Consider the following 19,440-nt stretch of genomic DNA (forward strand, 5'->3'; position numbering starts at 1 on the left):
CATTGGAAAATCTGTTCATATCTCATATGTTCACTCACAGAGGTCACGCTTACTACTACTCATTTTTAGTTCAATAGCCTATGTGTGATTTACAGATATTGGTGTGGTAAGCTGTACAAATTCACCACAAAAGCAGAATTTTGTTTCTGCTTGGTATTATTTAGCTTAGCGCAGTAGGTAGGGTGTTTGCCTTGCATGTGGCTCATGCGGCTGACCCGGGTTCAATTCCTCTGCCCCTTTCAGAGAGCCGGGCCAGCTACCGAGAGTATCTCACCAACGCAGCGAAGCCTGACAATCTCCTCGTGACATATTTGATATGCCAAACACGGTAACGACAAGTCTCACGATGGAGACATTACTGGGCCCTCTCGAGCAAATCAATGAACAATGGGAGGACAGTGCAGCTTCTTAGTGATGCTGCAAGTATATTGAATCCCCTTTCATTTTTTTCTTTCTTTAAACAAAAATACACTAACTTATAGTGGCATAATGTAATGATTGAGAGAGGAAAGAAGGGCAGAAGACTATATTTATTCTCAATGCTCCAACAGAGAGAATGTTTAGCACCAGATTTTCTCCATTTTTTTTTCTGCACCAAAATACAATGATGGATATGATGAATTTTTTAAGAATAATGTTTTCTAATGTGGTATATACCTATCTATAGTGATGAAAACCTGAAACTTTATGATTTTATAATGCATTTTAGAAACTTTTTAAAATTCTATTTTCAAAATATTTTTATACGAAGATTGGTTGGCTCTGTAAAAACTTTGTGATTACTTTTTTTAAAATCTAAATCGGCCTATATTGTAAAAATCTAGAACCCCGAATAAGACTAAGAAATTCATGAGGTCTACAGGATTGAGCAAGTGCAAGGCAAAATAATCAGGATGCTTTTCATCATTACAAAAATGGAGGTATAAGAAACCAGAGCAGGAGTACAGCAGGTAAGGCACTTGCCTTAAAATGACCAACCCAGGTTCTATCCTCAGCACCTCAGATGGTCCCCTGAACCTGCCAGGATGAACCTTGAGCACAGAAACAGGAATTAAGCTCTAAATACAGCCAGGCATGGCCCCAACATAAACAAAAACAGAGGGAATGCTTAATATTTGAGAATAGTAAGACTATTTGAAATAATGTAATGATCAATATAAGAAATCAATAATGTAAGAAAGTGGGCTCTCCACATCCAAAAGAACAAAAGCAACCGATGCTGGCATGGATGTGGCGAGAAAGGGACACTCCTTCACTGTTGGTGGGAATGTCGACTGGTTCAGCCTTTCTGGAAAACAGTATGGACGATTCTCAAAAAATTAGAAATTGAGCTCCCATTTGACCCAGCAATACCACTCCTGGGAATATATCCCAGAGAGGCAAAAATGTATAGTCGAAGTGACATCTGCACTTGTTTGTTCATTGCAGCACTCTTTACAATAGCCAGAAACTGGAAGAAACCTGAGTGCCCAAGAGCAGATGACTGGTCAAAGAAACTTTGGTACATCAACACAATGGAGTACTATGTAGCTGTTAGAAAAAATGAAGTCATGAAATTTACATACAAGTGGTACTACATGGAAAGTACCATGCTAAGCGAAATGAGTCAGAAAGAAAGGGACAGACATAGAAAGATCGCATTTATCTGGGGGATAAAGAGTAACAAAATAGGAGATTAATACCCAAGAAGAGCTGAGATCAGTACCAGGAGGATTACTCCACTGCTTAGAGGCCAGCCAGGCATTGTAGGGGAAAGGGCAGCTCAGTTAGGGAAGGGAGCACCAAATAAAGGGTTTTGGGAGGATCCTTCCAAGATGAGAGATGCATGTTGAAAGTAGAGTATGGACCGAACATGATTGCCACTCAATGCCTTTTTTTGCAAACCGCAACACCCAAAAGGAGAGAGAAAACAAAAGGGAATGCCCTGCCACAGAGGCAGGGTGGGATGGGGAGGATGGGGGTGGGAGGGATACTGGGATCCATGGTGGTGGAAAATGGGCACTGGTGGAGGGATGGGTATTTGATCATTGTATAATTGAAACCCAAGCACAAAAATTTGTAAGACTACAACTGTACCTCATGGTGTCTCACTAATAAATATATATTCTTTATATATTCTATATATATTCTATATATATATATGTATATATATATATAAAGAAAGTGGGCCCTCATAGAAAATTGGAACTGAGATAAGAATTCATGGGTCAAGATGGCCAAAGCCCAGTCCCCAGTATTGGACCCGGGCTTGAACAGATTTACAGAAGCATTCAATGACCATCCATGATAAACAATAGAATTCACACTAAAAATATGGACTCAGTAGAAAAGAGACAATGCTTCAAGCATAAGAGCCAAACAACAACCAAATGCTGAAAGGTGCCTTCAGGTATTAATCTGGCAGTGAGAGAACTAGTGGGAACCACAGCAGTAGGTCTGGTGTTGGAACACTGTGGTCCTGAAACTCAACTAGAAATAATTTTGTACATCAGGGTGCCTTAATACTTATAAAATATAATAAAATAAACAAGAAATTTAAGAAAAGGATGGTCAAATTTGTCCCCAGGAAGAGGTCCAGTTCCAGCAAACTGTAGCTAACTAAAGGATATAAAACAGTCTCTGATATGACCCAGTGATTTCTCCTCTTGGCATCTATTACCAAAACACAAAAGCAATTAATTTTATATGCACACACTGTTATTACTGTAACACTCAGCACAATACCCCATATAGAAAAAGGAGCTGGATGTCCATGCAGGAGAATGGTCAGTTGAATACTACAAAATGCTTAGGAAAGGGACTCATGCAGGGTGCTACAACTTGGATGGAAATAGAGGATGTCATGTTACGTGGAATATGTCAGAGTGAACAGCACATCAACTGGATAACAATCTCACTCATGTGCAGGCTACAGAGAAATAAGGGAATAGTCTTATAAACTGATTACAAACCCTTGGTCTTCCAAATTATACATCTGAGATAACTAAACCAAAGTTTGGGGTTGAAAAGGGTAGAAAAATGTGGACTAAAATGACATAATAGAGGGGAGAAGTATGTGGCCTAAAGTGGGGGGCATGGGAGGGTCTTGGACACCTAGCGGTTATGAAGATGCAGCCACTTTGTACTTTAAAGCAATAGATATTGAAACTTTTGAAGTGTGCTTTCTAAAATATGATCAAAATTAATTCCATTTAATTTAAAATGTTTTCATGCTTAAAATAAAATGTTTTATATATTTTAAATACGTAAATGTTTTAAATATGTAAAACATTTAAACATCAAAACATATGTCATAGTTTTCAATGTGTGGAGTTGAATATTTATAGTATATATTTAATATGTTTATATGCCTAAATACCATAACACTAAAAAGTATATGGTATTTAGGTAAAAGAGAATTAAAGAATATACAACAATTTTATTTTATTTATTTTTTTAATTTTTATTAGTGAAACAAACATGAGGTACGGTTGTACACTTACAAATTTTTGTGTTTGGGTTTCAGTTATACAATGATCGAATACCCACCCCTTCACCAGTGCCCATTCTCCACCACCACTGATCCACCACCACTGAGCCCTCCCCCCATCCCCCATCCCCCCCACCCCGTCCCACCCTGCTTCTGTGGTAGGGCATTCCCTTTTGTTCTCTCTCTCCTTTTGGGTGTTGTGGTTTGCAAACGAGGCATTGAGTAGCAATCATGTTTGTTCTATAGTCTACTTTCAGCATGCATCTCCCATCCTGCGAGGATCCTCCCAACACCCTTTATTTGGTGCTCCCTTCTCTATCTGAGCTTCCTTTTCTCCTAGCATGTGTGGCTAGCCTCCAAGCCACACATACTAGGGGAAAATTCCTGGTACTAACCTCAACCACTGTTGGGTGTTAGTCTCCTATTTAGTTACTTTATGTTCCCCAGATGAATGCAATCTCTCTATGTCTACCCCTTTCTTTCTGAGTCATTTAGCTTAACATGACACTTTCCATGTAGTACCACTTGTATGTAAATTTCGTGACTTCGTCTTTTCTAACAGCTACATAGTACTCCATTGTGTAAATGTACCAAAGTTTCTTTAACCAGTCATCTGTACTCGGGCACTCAGGTTTTTTTCCAGATTCTGGCTATTGTAAAGAGTGCTGCAATAAACAGACAATTGCAGATGTCGCTTCGACTATACATTTTTGCCCCTCTGGGATATATTCCCAGGAGTGGTATTGCTGGATCAAACGGGAACTCAATTTCTAATTTTTGGAGAATCGTCCATACTGTTTTCCAAAAGGGCTGAACCAGTCGGCATTCCCACCAGCAGAGAAGGAGTGTCCCTTGCTCGCCACATCCGCGCCAGCATCGGTTGCTTTTGTTCTTTTGGATGTGGGCCAGTCTCTGAGGTGTGAGATGGTATCTCATTGTGGTTTTGATCTGCATCGCCCTGATGATTAGTGATGTAGAGCATTTTCTCATGTGCCTTTTAGCCATTCGGATTTCTTCTTTGAGAAAGTTTCTGTTCATTTCGTTGCCCCATTTTTTTATGGGGTTGGATGTTTTCTTCTTGTGGAGTTCAACCAGTACTTTGTATATTCTTGATTATCAACCCCTTGTCAGATGTGTATTGGGTGATTATCCTTTTCCATTCTGTAGACTGTCTTTGTATTTTGGTCATTGTTTCTTTTGAGGTACAGAAGCTTCTTAGTTTAATATCTCATTTGTCTATCTCTGTTTTCACTTGCTTGGCAAGTGGCATGACATCTTTGAAGATACCATTACCTTAAATATCATGGAGGGTTTTGCCAACTTTGTCTTCAGTGTACCTTATGGATTCCAGTCTGATGTTGAGGTCTTTAATCCATTTTGATCTTACTTTTGTACATGGTGTTAGGCAGAGATCTGAGCCCAGTTTTTTGCTTGTAGCCATCCAGTTTTGCCAGCCCAATTTGTTTAAAAGGCTTTCCTTACTCCATTTCACATGTAAAGAACATACAAAATTTTTAGATGAAAAAAAAAGTTTCAAAAAGGATGAAAACTTTATATAAAGATCTTTAATTTCATTTACAAAAAATACAAACAGAATCATCAGAAGTTAAAAAATGTTAGATAATAAAATACTTTTACTATCTCATATAGTACTCTGGAGGTTTGTCTTGTCAATAGTTCTAAGGAAAATAATATCTAGTAAAATACTGAATACATATAATTTTTATGAATATAAATTGAAGATTGCCCATCAACAAGGGAATAGTTAAAATGAGAACATATAATCTATGAATTGTTGAGTAGGTATTAAAAGAATAATACATAGTTTGTACTCCACATGTTTTGTATAAGAATGAGAAAAAGCTTAACATGATAAGACAATTGGGGTAAGCATTAAAAATGTTACCTATCAGTCTTCTTGTTTTAATAGACTATAAAAATGCTCTTTGATAAAATTGTAAGAATTTATAAAAACAGAAAAAAGATTATAAAGCTCCATCTAATGCATTCTGTACTTGTTTGAGTTTTTAAAGAATGCTAAAATGATCCAATTAATAACCAAAGTTCTGTTTCATGTGATACAGCAATTAAAGTACCTTTTAGGAGAGAACTAAGAAGATTAGTAACTCATTTTTTTCTGTCACCCTCAAGCTACATAATTCTGTGTTAGGAAGACAAATGAACAACCAAAGATGTCTCTAGTCCCAGAAATTGTGAACAGGCTTGCTCTTTTAGGTAAAAAGGAAGTTTAAACATGTGGTAAAACTAAGAATAAATTGTTAGTGCCACTATCCAGATACCATGCTATATTATATTATACTGCTAGAATAGACTGTACTACACGGAGGGTTTTTAAATAGAAGTTCAGACAAAAATTCTTCCAGTTGTCTAATTTCAATACTTTTCATATTCACTACAGTCTCTTCTAAGTCTATATAACTTTAAATAAAATTTACACTTAAATTAATTTACAAGCTTTAGTAATTTATAATATGTAAATTAGAATATCCAAGTAAATTTTCTTACGGTCATACAATAATTCTGGAATTTTCATAGTGTTACACTGCTTATATTCAAAGGTATACGAATAATACCTTTTTCAAGATTTGTTGTATACTAGAAGTAGTAAATTTGACTTCTAAGTAGTTAGAGATCTTTTGTCTAGTTTAAGCACATAAAGTGGGCATCAGGATTCAGGTAATTAGCCTGTCTACAGCTGCAGCTCGAACAATGCACGATAGGAGATATTTGGGGGTCAGTATCTGCAGTGATCAGCAATTACTTAGCTCATATGCTGGGGCTAAACTTCACTCTTGAAAACTGCAAAAGAAATCAACGAAGGTTTATGAATATATAAATTAAACATCCTCTGAATGCTTTTTTTAAACAATTGGATTAGGGTAGCCTTAAAATATGCTTTCTTAAACAATATCTCAGCATAATCTGTTTGAGGGTGGTAAATTAATAGCATTATTAATATAACAATTATAAAATATAATTTAAGGATTAATAAGTAAATACTATCATCTTCATAGCTATATATTGATAATAGATGCACCCTGATATCATCTGCAATTTATTTAATTGCGGAACAGTGGCACAACGTGTAGGGCTTTTGCCTTGCACGCAACACACCAGGGTTCAATTCCTCCATCCATCTCAGAGTGCCCGGCAAGCTACTCAGAGGATCCCACCTGCACTGCAGAGCTTGGCAAGCTCTCCAAGGCATATTCAATATGCCAAAAATAGTAACAAGTCTCACAATGGAGACGTTACTGGTGCCTGCTAGAGCAAATCAATGAACAATGGGAGGACAGTGCTACAGAGCTACTATAAAGTTCTATAATTTTAACTCTTTTATTGGTATATACTGAAATAATTTTAAATATTTATAAATAATTAAAAGATGAATACCTTAATAGCATTAACAATATTTACTGAGCACAAAATCAAGGAGGAAATACATAGAAAAGTAGAAAATATGATTCCTAGTTCTATTTACATAGTCTGTTCTTTCATTAAAAAAAATCCCTGAGAGATTAGAGCAGAGAGTGTGCTTGTCTTGAATTTAGCATACCTGGGATCAATTCCCAGCACCAGATTATCTTCCCAAAGTCCATCCAGAACTGATAACCTGAGCAGAAAATCATGAATAGTTACTGTGCACAAACATCTATGATCCAAAACAAAAAAAAAAAAACCTGCATGAAAAAGACCTGACTTAGTAGTTAGAAATTTCATATCATATTTCTAAAAGTGACTATTTTTTTTCTTCTGCCCAAACCCTAAAGTAATCTTTCTTACAGAAAATAATTTAAATTTTAGTTATTTTATTCTAAGTCTTTAGTCACTTTAATTTGTCCCTTTTAAATGAGGTACTTACGAGAAAACATTTCATACATTCAAATGTATCATCAAATAAATTTAAAGAACTGCTGCAACACTTTTTTAAAATTATTTTTCTTCTCCATTAAATTGTCAGAATCACACCAATACAGTCTTTCTATGGTGAATTTGACTAATTTCTGGATCAGTCAGTCAAACAAAATTAACACATACAAAAAACATATGTTTTCAAGCCCTTGTCATACTTATTTTTTTTTAGTGATTTTTGTTAAGTTGGGTTATCCGTTACCATATGAATTGCGATAAAGTGTTGTCTGTCAGTTGTACTTTCACTATTTTTATTTTACTGTTTTCATTTTCCTTTTCCATCAAGATGTAAGAGAAGTAAATTTGAATATGCAAAAGATCCCTGCCTTAGATTGGGAATCAAAGATGGAGGCAGAAGCTTCTTGGGGTTCTTCCTTCCATTAACAGGTACCAGGCTACCTGCCCAGCTTGATTTTAAATCTAAGAAACTGTCCTCAAATGACGGATCCTATTAAAACCAAGAAAAGTGATTTACTTATTAGCAGTGGCTAAAGGCTCTGGTTATCTTTACAGCCCACTGAATAGCCAGGCGGTGTTTTTTAAATTCTTTGAGGCTTTTTTTCTTTAAACCTTCTGCATTATATATTAGCACCTGTGAAAAAAGAGACAATTTAAAGATTTCTTTTGGAACAAAGAATTTAAAGTTCAACTGTTCAAAACACTGCAGGGAATGTAGAGAGAGAAATGACAAAGGATAAATGAGCAAAGTTTAGTTCCACTTAAAAATAAAATCAAGTATAATTTACACGGTATAGCATATTTTAAGCCTGTAAGATACTCTTTCATTTTCTTACACAATGTTTTGAATAAAGAACCTGGGTTATGTTTCTCACTTGAGATTTTTATTTTACCATTGGTCATTCAAACCAGAAATTAAGAAGCAGATATTGTTTATATGTCTATTTCTAAGAGTAAATTTATAGACAAAGAAGAAACTTCCATTTATATCTTCATAAAGACCTCTGTAGCAATGTACTATATAGGGTCTCTTTCTGTGGTATGTTAAAAATAAATTTGTATGGTGGTTTTTCAGTTCCTGTAACTCTTCTCATTAATATACTTAATTCAAAAAAAATGCCATCAGTTGCATGCTTTCTTAGGCTTGTGTCCAAATAAGCTTACCATAAATTTTCTCACAGAAAAATTATGTTGTGAATCTTTCTGAGGGGTATCTATTACTTCTGAAAAATTCTAGTTCTGCTACATTGAAATATTAGAGAAAATTAAGCTGATATATACATGAACTTGATGCAATTATTACATCCCCTTCATTTCCTCAGTATCAATTACTTCCTTACTAGGTCTAACACTTAATTCTGGTCAATTTAAGGGGAGATTGAAGGACTCTGAGGTTATCTAATTACTAAAACTAGAGGAAGTGAGTTAGAAGTGGGCATATGGAGCTGAAGGAGAGACAGTATCATAAATGCATCAGGCCTTGGGTTATACTAAAGATGGTTATAAAATGATCATTGGTGAAATCACTTATAGAGGCATTTCACCTCACAACTGATACTTCCTTTCAAACTTGCCAATATCTTCAGAGGGAAAAATATCCATGGATTTATAGAACAGTCATCATTTTTTGTGGTATAAATCCAGTAGTTCTTTTATTTCAGTTTGCTAACTTTCTAGCTGAATCCTATATTCATTGACCTCAACATTAGAAAAGGAGAAAAATTAGAAAAATAAAATAGACCAAAAACCTAACTTATTCATATATTTTTTTCATAAGTAGGCTATAATTATATGCAAAAACCCTATAATATTTGTTTATGCTACAAAGGATACCAACCTGAAACAGGCTCATCATACTTTGGAGCATTTAAATAAACATCTAGAAATGTTAATCTACTGACATAAGCAGTTAGTCAAGGGACCCCTTTCAATGAACCATGAGGAAGCCATCGAATCTAAGATTGATTAGAAGTGATTCTACCTCCAGTTCCAGACAGAGGCTGGCTAACACCTAAGGCTAAAACCCATCAAGTAATCAGTAACAGAGGTGCTGATAAGACCATAGTGAAAGGTCATCAAGTTCATTTTCTTACACAGCTCCAGACCAGATCTACACCCCTATATAATCAATTTCGCAGAGGTACTGGGGTGTCTAGCAAAAGTCCCTCCTTCACTTGCATCTTCATTATCAGCAGAGAAGCCTGTGTACTGTGTTAGAAACATTTTATTTTTGTCATTTCTGTGTCCCTAATTCACTACCAAACAAGATCACAATGTTTATCAGCCAATATTACATTAAAAACACCTAGTAACATAAAAAAAGCACATAAACTCAAGTGTCTTTATTATGTAACCTCTAAAAATGCACCATTTTCTCTTTTTTCAAGTAGGAAAAAAATTAAGAAGATTACAGAAAAGGAAGCTGTATGAAAGTTATTTAAATTAAAATAATCACGTTTATAATAATGAAATACAATACTACTTACATGTAATTTATATTTCAAATAACTAGATTTTACGTGAAAAAATGAAAATAGTATTTTATAATACACTTCCAAACCTCATTTCCTGCAAAATTTTATAGCATGCAATAAAAAATAATGAAAATAAAATGAAATAATTTGAGACATTTTACTTCTCAAATCATTTATTGAAATAAGTCTTTTGATATTGGATGGGTTCATAAATCTCAATCAATGACAGTATATTCCAAGGTGTATATAATGTGAAAAATGTTTAAAAGAAATATTAAAGATGAAAGAAAAAGGTAACAATGATGAACAGAAACAAAAAAAAAATAAACTGAACAGGTGTAGGCCTGTGTAGATGAATAAAACACCAACATATAAAAATTCAGGGATCTCTACTCCAGATCACTCTGAAAATTATCTTAACTCATCACTTCTCTTCCCCAGGCCTGTACCTTTCTTGACTTCCATTAGCTTCCTGAAATTCACCTAGAGAATAAGATTAGATGTCATAAAAGCTACTCAAGGTAATTATCAAATGGTAGAGTAGGATAGTACTAGAGGCTATGCCAACCCCCAGCCCCAGGTCAGTGGCACCTAGAATTAACGTCCATAAAAACAATCAGCTGTTTATAAATGAGAAATAATGGTGGCAATTATGAAGCAATTTACCAAATGCTGCTCTGAAGAATCTTTGATGATGTTGCTATCAGCTATGATCAAATGACACACGTTATTGCTTTGTTGTTTTGCTTTGTTGCTGGTGATCTTGCATTTTCAATGGCGAAGAAGAAGCTATATTGCTTCTGATCAAGACTGTGGCCTAAAAGGACTGCATATATTGAGATTGGTATATCATGGGAACCTCAATCTCTTTCTGTAAGTTTGATATAACTGCCCGATTGGCATGGGCTAGGGAGAGAAGTTTCAGGGATGTCTGAGTAAAAATTAATGGAAACCCCCAAATAATTAAATTCTACTCACGATATTCATGCAATAGACATTAATAAAAATAGGGATCAAGCATCCTCTGCAGAATCATCCTGACACTCAATTCTAAATGTGTACGTATTCTAGTTTTCTTTAATGAGGGAGAAAAAAAAAAAGAGCTATATAAAGATATCTCAGTGCAATTCTCAACTGTGTTTCAGAAGTGTGCTGTTAAAAAAAAAAAAAGAACCAACTGAAAGGAGAATGAATTCAACATAAAGGATCTGATAATTTAATGGGGAAATTAAATAGAGTGTGGGAAGAATGGTGGGAATTAACAAAGGAAAGCTTTTCCCAGGTCGTATAATTATGTAAAGAAAGAGACAGAACCAAAGTACCTAAATACCTTTAAATTTCTTTATACGTTATAAATTGCCATTGGGAAGTTAGATTTCCCCCTAATAAAACTATTTCTTTTGGAAATATGGATCCTAAAGTTTCTTTCTCACCATCTGCTCCCTGGCAGGCTGCAAGAACTTGTGCCATGACCTGATTAGCTTTCACAAACTGAGAAACAATAAGCTATACCACTGCTTTGAAAAATGTGTGTTAAAAAATCCTTGTTCTTCTTAGGATTCTGTTTAACAATCTTATCCTTTTTAATAAATTATGTCATTTTTTAGAATCACTCCTTTCACTGTTATTTTCTATGGTGCCAACAACGAAGAAGAATCAGGCTTTCTACTAAGACATTTGATATATAACTTTAGAAAACATGAAAACAAAATTGTAATGACTCAAATTCCTTGATAAAAATGCCGTAGCCTTTTTTAATAATTCACCCAAATCAAAGTTCATAATAAAATACACTTTTGAAAAAAGTATGGTGTATGTTCCTCAAGAAATACCTCCACAACAAGGAAGTTAACAAAAAAACTGTTATACTGAGTTTGGTAGTGTATTTGTCCACAGACAGTAAAGGCTGTCCATGAATCTTTTAAGTGAACGAGTCAGATCCAAATCATAGAGCTTTGTAACTAGCGGGCTGCATTGATTGGGGTTGATAGAGGGATGTGTATCCTCTTCTAAGCTGACTCATTATGTTGACTGTTTTACAACATTCTGCGATTTATTTGACCATGGATAGCTTCTTGAATGATAATGCATTGATAGGAAACCCACAGGAGCTCATATGATAGAACACTTCTTTCGGGTAAAGTAGGTGGCCTTATGTCCTCTCACAGATGGATTGTAATTACTGCAAGATATTATCACAGTTGGAACTTATCGGTTAAAAACTGTAGCTCCCATCTCTCCCACATCTGTATTCCACCTGCGGCCCGTGGCACTTAGCCTGGGAAGACTGAATTTGGGGAACGATAACAATGGGCTGGTTAATGTGCTGTGGTTCTTGTGACTGTCCATGCTTTTGCGACAAGAGAAACAAACCTTTTCACTACAGAATTCTATGTAAATGTTGGATTAAGTAATCACATTGAATTTTAATGCCAGTCGACTATAAACACTTGACTCTCCACCCCGCACCCCAATAATTTATAATTTACTCAAGGAATTAGATTTGATATTTCTTTAATATTCTTAGTGTTTGGTCTTTGAAGATGACATTTATAAATCCAGAAATATTATCTTTGTGGGTAGGCTTAACCGAGGAAAGAAATGTAAGACGGATGGCATTTTCCACTATAAATATCCATACACTGATTAGTGAATTTAGCAACCGGCTTATGTGGCTTTTATTGTGAAATAATTGGAATGAAGCATGTGTTAAAAACCTTGTTCTCTAGAGTTTTATTCCAGGATAGATTTTCAGTACATAGTAGAGCTATGCAAGTTCTCTCTATGTAAAATATATTAAAATGAATAGAACATTTGCAGAGTATAGGCTGACTTTAAATTTTGCCACGAGGTGACCCAAAACTTATCACATCATTTTTGAGTCTTGACTTTTATCTTGAAGGATTTAAATTAAGCTAGATATTGAGTTATTGTATCATTCAAATTATAATTGGTATAAATAAAAAATTCTTCATTATTATATATAATATGCAATTTGAATTGTTCAAGAAGATAAAAAAGGTTAAAACCACTCAATCACAGCATGTTAGATATGGGTTTATCTATTCAGTGGGACTCCACACTACCTCTAAGTCTTCTAAAAATATATTTTCATTGTATCAAAATATATGGGCTGGAGCAATAGCACAGCGGTTAAGGTGTTTGCCTTGCATGCAGCCAATCCAGGATCGATTCCTCCACCCCTCTCAGAGAGCCCAGCAAGTTACCGAGAGTATCTTGCCTGCATGGCAAAGCCTGGCAAACTACTTGGGGCGAGACGTCACTGGTGCCTGCTCGAGCAAATTGATGAACAACGGGAGAAAAGTGCTACAGTGCTATCAAAATATATACAGTAAAATATATAAAATATACAGTAAAGTGGTGTTATGCAATTTTAAGATATATTACCAAGACTCAGAGACTATAAAATTACCAGCTCCCGGAACCGCTCGGCTGCAAATGCGGCCATCTTATCAGAACATCTTTTTATGACATCTTATTATCTCATTCCTACTTTGGACAAACTTGCAGGCTATGGAATGTAGCCTGCCCACAGGGCAGAGTCTGGCAAACTTCCTATGGCGTACCAAATATGCCAAACACCAGTAACAATGATGGGTCTCATTCTCCTAAAGAGCCTTGAATATAATCTCAGGGCTAGGATGAAAGAGACGTTACTGGGGCCTGCTCGAGGCAATCGACGAATAATAGGTGTTATGCAATTTTAAGATATATCACTGACTAAAGAAAATTAATAGAAATAAAAGGAAGATGATATATTTAAGTTCAGCATCATTTGGTAGTGCCTTCACATAAAAAGGGTATTATGGTTGAAGTTGCAATGAAGGTAAACAATTCGTAATAACCAGTGTTGAAATCATTTAACATACATATATGGTAAATGAAAAATCTATGTAAAACTGTATTATTCAATCAAAAATAAGTTATCAGTAACAGAGGTTGGTATTTGTTGTTAGCAGTTAGCTTTCCCTAGCATGCCTCCATGAAAACTAACTCCATCCTTTTTCTGGCTATCTTCCAGATCAAGTAACCCTTTTCACCTAAATTTGTATGTAGTTTCAATTGGATGGTGCACTTTTCTTTACTTTTTTTTTCATGAAAAGTTATATAGGGCTGAGTATTTTTATTTCTAAATGTGTATTGCAGTAATACCATTGTCTAGTGTCCCTTTCAAAACATGCTAAAAAATGTATTACTTAGCTTGTTGGAATCTTTAAGTAGAGAGGTGATGAAACCTGGAATATCAGTGTCAGAAGCCATTATCAGGTCAGGTAACAGGATTATGTTTATTGTTATTGGGTTTTATTTTTATTGAGATAGACAGGAACTGTTTGTCAGTGTCTCAATTTCATTATTAGCTTGTCAATAGGCAAATACACTTAAGTTGTCATCAGAATATATTGCACACTCAGTTTTCGATTATAGTTTTTGTAGTCAGCCAATAATAATACTTCTCATAACAAGTTTCATATTTGTGGGTGAATGCAAAGACTATTTCAGGCAGTCCTTGCTGGGATGAATCAAAAGTCTCTTGTCTCCAGAAAGTATGGCAGCAAAAGAATATGTTCTCAACGAAAGGGTTTTCTTTGCAACTCTAGAACACTGGGAGAAAGTATATTTGGGACTCCCAGGGCTAAGAGGGCTTTTCCCGGATACTTTTTCCCCCAGTGCAAGGCACTTCTAGCATAGATGCAAAATAAATCCCCCTCAATCCTTGGAATCTTCACTTAAGAATCCCATTTTGCATATAAAATTAAAAAATCTCAGGTAACTGTGGCAGTCTGGTATATAATAGCAAACCACCGATCATCTTTAACAAATATGAATTGAAAATATGAATTAGAGCACATTTTATTTATTTATTTGCTTCTTTGGGTCATACCCAGTGATGCACAGGGGTTACTCCTGGCTCTGCACTCAGGAATTACTCCTGGCGGTGCTCAGGGGACCATATGGGATGCTGGGAATCAAACCCGGGGCAGCCGCATGCAAGGCAAGCGCCCTGCTCGCTGTGCTATCGGTCCAGCCCCAGAGCACATTTTAAAGAAGTATTCTTTAGAGCAAATGAAAACAGACAATTTCCAGGATGTGTTAAATATCTCCACTTTTATAAATCTGTTACATATACATTTGGGGCGTTTTAGAGGGCTGGCGGATGTTCAGTTGTGTTAAGGCTCGCTCCTGGCTCTGAGCTGAGCTTCTGACTCTTGCAGTTGCTGGGGAGTCGTATGCAGTGCCTGGGACTGAGTTGGACTCGTGTTAAGACAAACACTGCAAACCCTACATGGACTCTCAGACCCAATTTCTTAAATAGTTTTCTAAGTAAAAAGGTAGCATGCAATATACTTATTATGAAAATTTAAAGACTTTTCTCTCTCTCTCTCTCTCTCTCTCTCTCTCTCTCTCTCTCACACACACACACACACACACACACACACACACACAGTCACACACTATAAGCCAGGAAAATTTCTAGATGTAGAACCTTTGGCAAGGTGCTGATATTCTCTTCCATAATTTTAGTGACAGAAATATGAAATAACTGAACCATGATTCTTATGATGAACAATGAGTTTACCACCATGAAAGCTCATCCGACAGCCCATTTCTACAGACTGACAAATACCAGAAGAGAGACGAGCCATACCACAAAATTCTGTGTCAATCCAGGTTTCGGTCTGAAAACTCTGGGGCACCCTCAGGGGAGGCTGGAAGAGTCCCTGACCTGCTGAAATCCTGGCTACTGGACCCACACCACCCGGCTGCCGTGGTGCCAACAACCCAACTCCACTGCTTCACGACTAATCTCTGCAGAGACGCCAGGCTGCTGAAAATTCCAGGCACCCTGGTTTTTCTCCCCCTAGACTTAACTCTGGGGTCTTCTCTGAGTGAGATGGGAGCATGAAGCCTCCCCTCAAATCCCCTTACTTTCAGAAGCACCCGTAGCCACACCTGTATGCCACTGTTCCATGGAAACTCACGGCCCACTTCTGTATCTTGTAGCATGTGACCTCAACCATAGCTGTGTGAGATCTTCAAATTCTACACCATGGACATCCCGGTAGGAGCACACAATTTAGATGGGATGGTCACAGAGGTCAGCTATGGTCAATAAATAACACAGGAGGCACAACTAGCAAAGGCTAGCTTAGTAAACCCTCAATCAACGACTTAATGAACCTACGGTGAGATAGAATACATAATGTTTTTCATAATTTTCTTTTATTTAACTTTATTGGCAATTCAATTAGTCATTTAGTGGTAACAAGCACAATATAACAAAGTATTGTATGACAGATCTTAGGTAGAAATCAAGGGTGGTTTGGAAAATGAGAACATGATGAAGGTCAGAATGTTTGTTTGTGGGATTGGTGGGATTGGTGTTGGAATACTGAACACCTACAATAAGTATATTATAAACCTATGATTTTTTTTAAACTGGATTTTTCATGGCTTGTTTAGATACAACATATTTAAATGGTAGAAAGAGGAATTTCTCCTTAATATACCAAAAAGAGGATCAAGAAACTAAATATACATATATACACACACACACATATAAATGTGTGTATGTTAATTACATGCAAAAATAATTTTTCCAAAGAAGATATGTCAAATATATAATTACAAGTAATTGACTTCTTAATTACTGAAAACTGAAAATAGCATAAGAATCTTATTTTTCTTAATTTTCTATTTTCCCCCAAACATAAAATGAGAATGACATAAGTGATTCAAAAATCTATATAATTTAAGCTTGACATCAAGCCATACCTTTGAAAAGTCTTCTTACTTTATAAGACGAAGACTTTGAAATGGAAGGGGAGAAAAATCAAACTGTTTAGAAGAAATTCTTTGGTGATTAGAATTGTTCTGGAGACTTCACTCCAGTTTAAAAGAAGCTTAAGATCTATCAGGAAAAAGACAAGCCTACAACTTCAAAGGACGGCTTGCATGCTTGAATACCAAGTAGAATGTGCAACTGGATGGGATGCCCTTGAATTCAGGAGTGCCAGATTACCACTGTAGGTCATGCCAAGAACTTCAGTAAGAACCACCTTTCAAAGCCCTGGGGGAGTTTCTTTCCAAATAGGTCCTATCAAATAATAGTACATTTTGTTAACATTGCCGAAAAAAAGATGTCAAATTGAAAGAGTGAAAAATGCCAATAAATGTTTGCAATGCCCATGCATATTTGATATATTTGTTTTAGAATATTTTTTCAAGTAACCATTTAAAAAAATTATCCTTTATTCTTTGCTGTAGCAGGCTATTTCTCAAGTAACAGAATCATTTATTTCATTACATTTATTACTACAGGGGAGAACTCCACATGAAATTTTATTAATAATAGACTATGGAGAAAAGGAAAGAACTAAGAAGGAGAATAGGCACACTACATAAAAAGGGGCACTTTTCCTGTTATTGGTGCCCCCAAAATTAATGGAGTTGAAATTTTTCTCATTTTTTTCTGATGCCTCCCGCTACTTGGTACACACAAACTCATGTTGAGTTTATGATCTGCACTGTGAGGGAGACAGGGAGTACCTAACATCTTCCTTTTCCCTATAAATCACTTTCTCTGCTCAGTGGTTACACAGATTTTTTTAGTGTTCTCTAAGCTTGTGATGATTCCATTACACATCATGCCCTGGAGAATTACCCTGCACTACACACAGCATAGATGTAGGTACAGGCACAGACTTAGGCACCAATGTCAAATTGTTGGCCTTGAATATTCAACAAAGTACAAGGCAGTGGAGGGAGAGGATGGGAGAAAAACAGACCAGAGGAGAGCAGGAGACAATGGTGGAGAAGGTGGGTTACTTTGATCAGAGTGAAGTGCTGTGATTTTGTGCACTGTATAATAAACTTTAACACTACTGTAATTATACATTTAAAAAACATGCATTCAATACTCACTTTCTATAAGCAGGAGCATATATATTATGCCATATTTTGGCTACTTATAGTAATCAACTTCTTGTTTTGAGGTCACACCCAGCACTGCTTAAGGCTTACGTCTGGTTTTATGCTCAGAGAACACAGCTGGTAGGGTTCTGGAAACCATCATGGGTTCCAGGGATCAAACTGGGGTTGGCTGTTTGCAAAGCAAATCTCTTCTGCTCAATAAATCCATTTTTCATTTAGCAAATGTCAAGGTATATCTTTTGCCTTAAAAAAGTGTATTGTTGTTAAAATTGTTTGCTAATGCCAAGGGGATATAATAATTTTCTGTAATAGTTTTCACCTCTAAATCTTTATTCATCTAGTTTCCTATATCTGAGTCACCAGGTTGGATGGAACCATTCTGGTACTTTTAATCTAATCATCATCATGGTTTGTTAGTGGTAGAAGTTCCCTCTTCCTTCCTTATATTGTTTAATATAGATATAGCCATGTTATTTTTTTTTACATAACTCATGTGATTCTTCATATGCATGGCTTTGACACTGTCACTGTCACTGTCCTCCCATTGTTCATCGATTTGCTCAAGCGGGCCCAGTAATGTCTCCATTGTGAGACTTGTTGTTACTGTGTTTGGCATATCGAGTATGTCACGGACAGCTTGCCAGGCTCTGCTGTGCGGGCAAGATACTCTCTGTAGCTTGCCGGGTTCTCCGAGAGGGGCGGAGGAATCGAACTTGGGTCGGCCATGTTGGCCACGTGCAAGGCAAACACCCTAGCCACTGTGCTATCGCTCCAGCCCATGACTTTGTCATATAGTTAAATTCTTTTTCAATCATTTAAGGAAGAAAGTCTGAAAAGGCCAAAGTCCTTCATTATCTCACAATTACAGACAAAAACAAATAATAAATGCTCTATTTAATGACATGCTTAGGGTATATCTGAACTCAATGATTTTTTATTGGTGTTTTGGGGACACACACAGCCATCCTCAGGGATCGTTGCTGGTGGGCTTGGGGAACCATATGGGAAGCTGGGGATTAAACTTGTGTTGACTGCATGCATAACAAGTGCCTGACCTGCTATACTATCACTCTGGCCAAAAAGTCATGATATTTTAAATGATGTATTAAAAGATTGTGGGTTGTTTCCAATAACTTAAAACCATATTTCATTGCAAATTGGTCTTTGTATCCCTACTGTCACACACACACACACACACACACAAAAACAATAGGACTGAATAAATATTTAAAGTTTCTAAATGACTAGTAAATATTTCTAGTAGGAAAATTATAGGAACAATTGGGTTTTCGGCAGATAATTAGGTGACCTAAGGACTTTGAGATGATAGTATTCTTTTTCAGGATCTTTATAAAACTGGAAACTTACATTTGTGAATTAAAGTTATTTTTAAATAATCTATATAGCTTTACCTCAAAGCATCTTCCAATGCATTTTACATTTATATTCGGTCTCCTGAAATGGCACAAGAGTCAAATATAAAAAGTAGGCTGCAGGCCTTCTGGGGTGCAAAATAGCATGCAGTAAAGAGATTTGAAACAGGGGGGAAAAACCCTCTGAAAATCTATATTGAATTAACACCTGTGCTGAAGCCTTGTCTAAGAAACTATGGAATAAGAGGGGGAGGTCAATTTTATAAACAAAAGGAGCCCG

The sequence above is a fragment of the Sorex fumeus genome, unplaced genomic scaffold (genome assembly GCF_029834395.1).
Source record: "Sorex fumeus unplaced genomic scaffold, SorFum_2.1 ptg000099l, whole genome shotgun sequence".
Taxonomy (NCBI): domain Eukaryota; kingdom Metazoa; phylum Chordata; class Mammalia; order Eulipotyphla; family Soricidae; genus Sorex; species Sorex fumeus.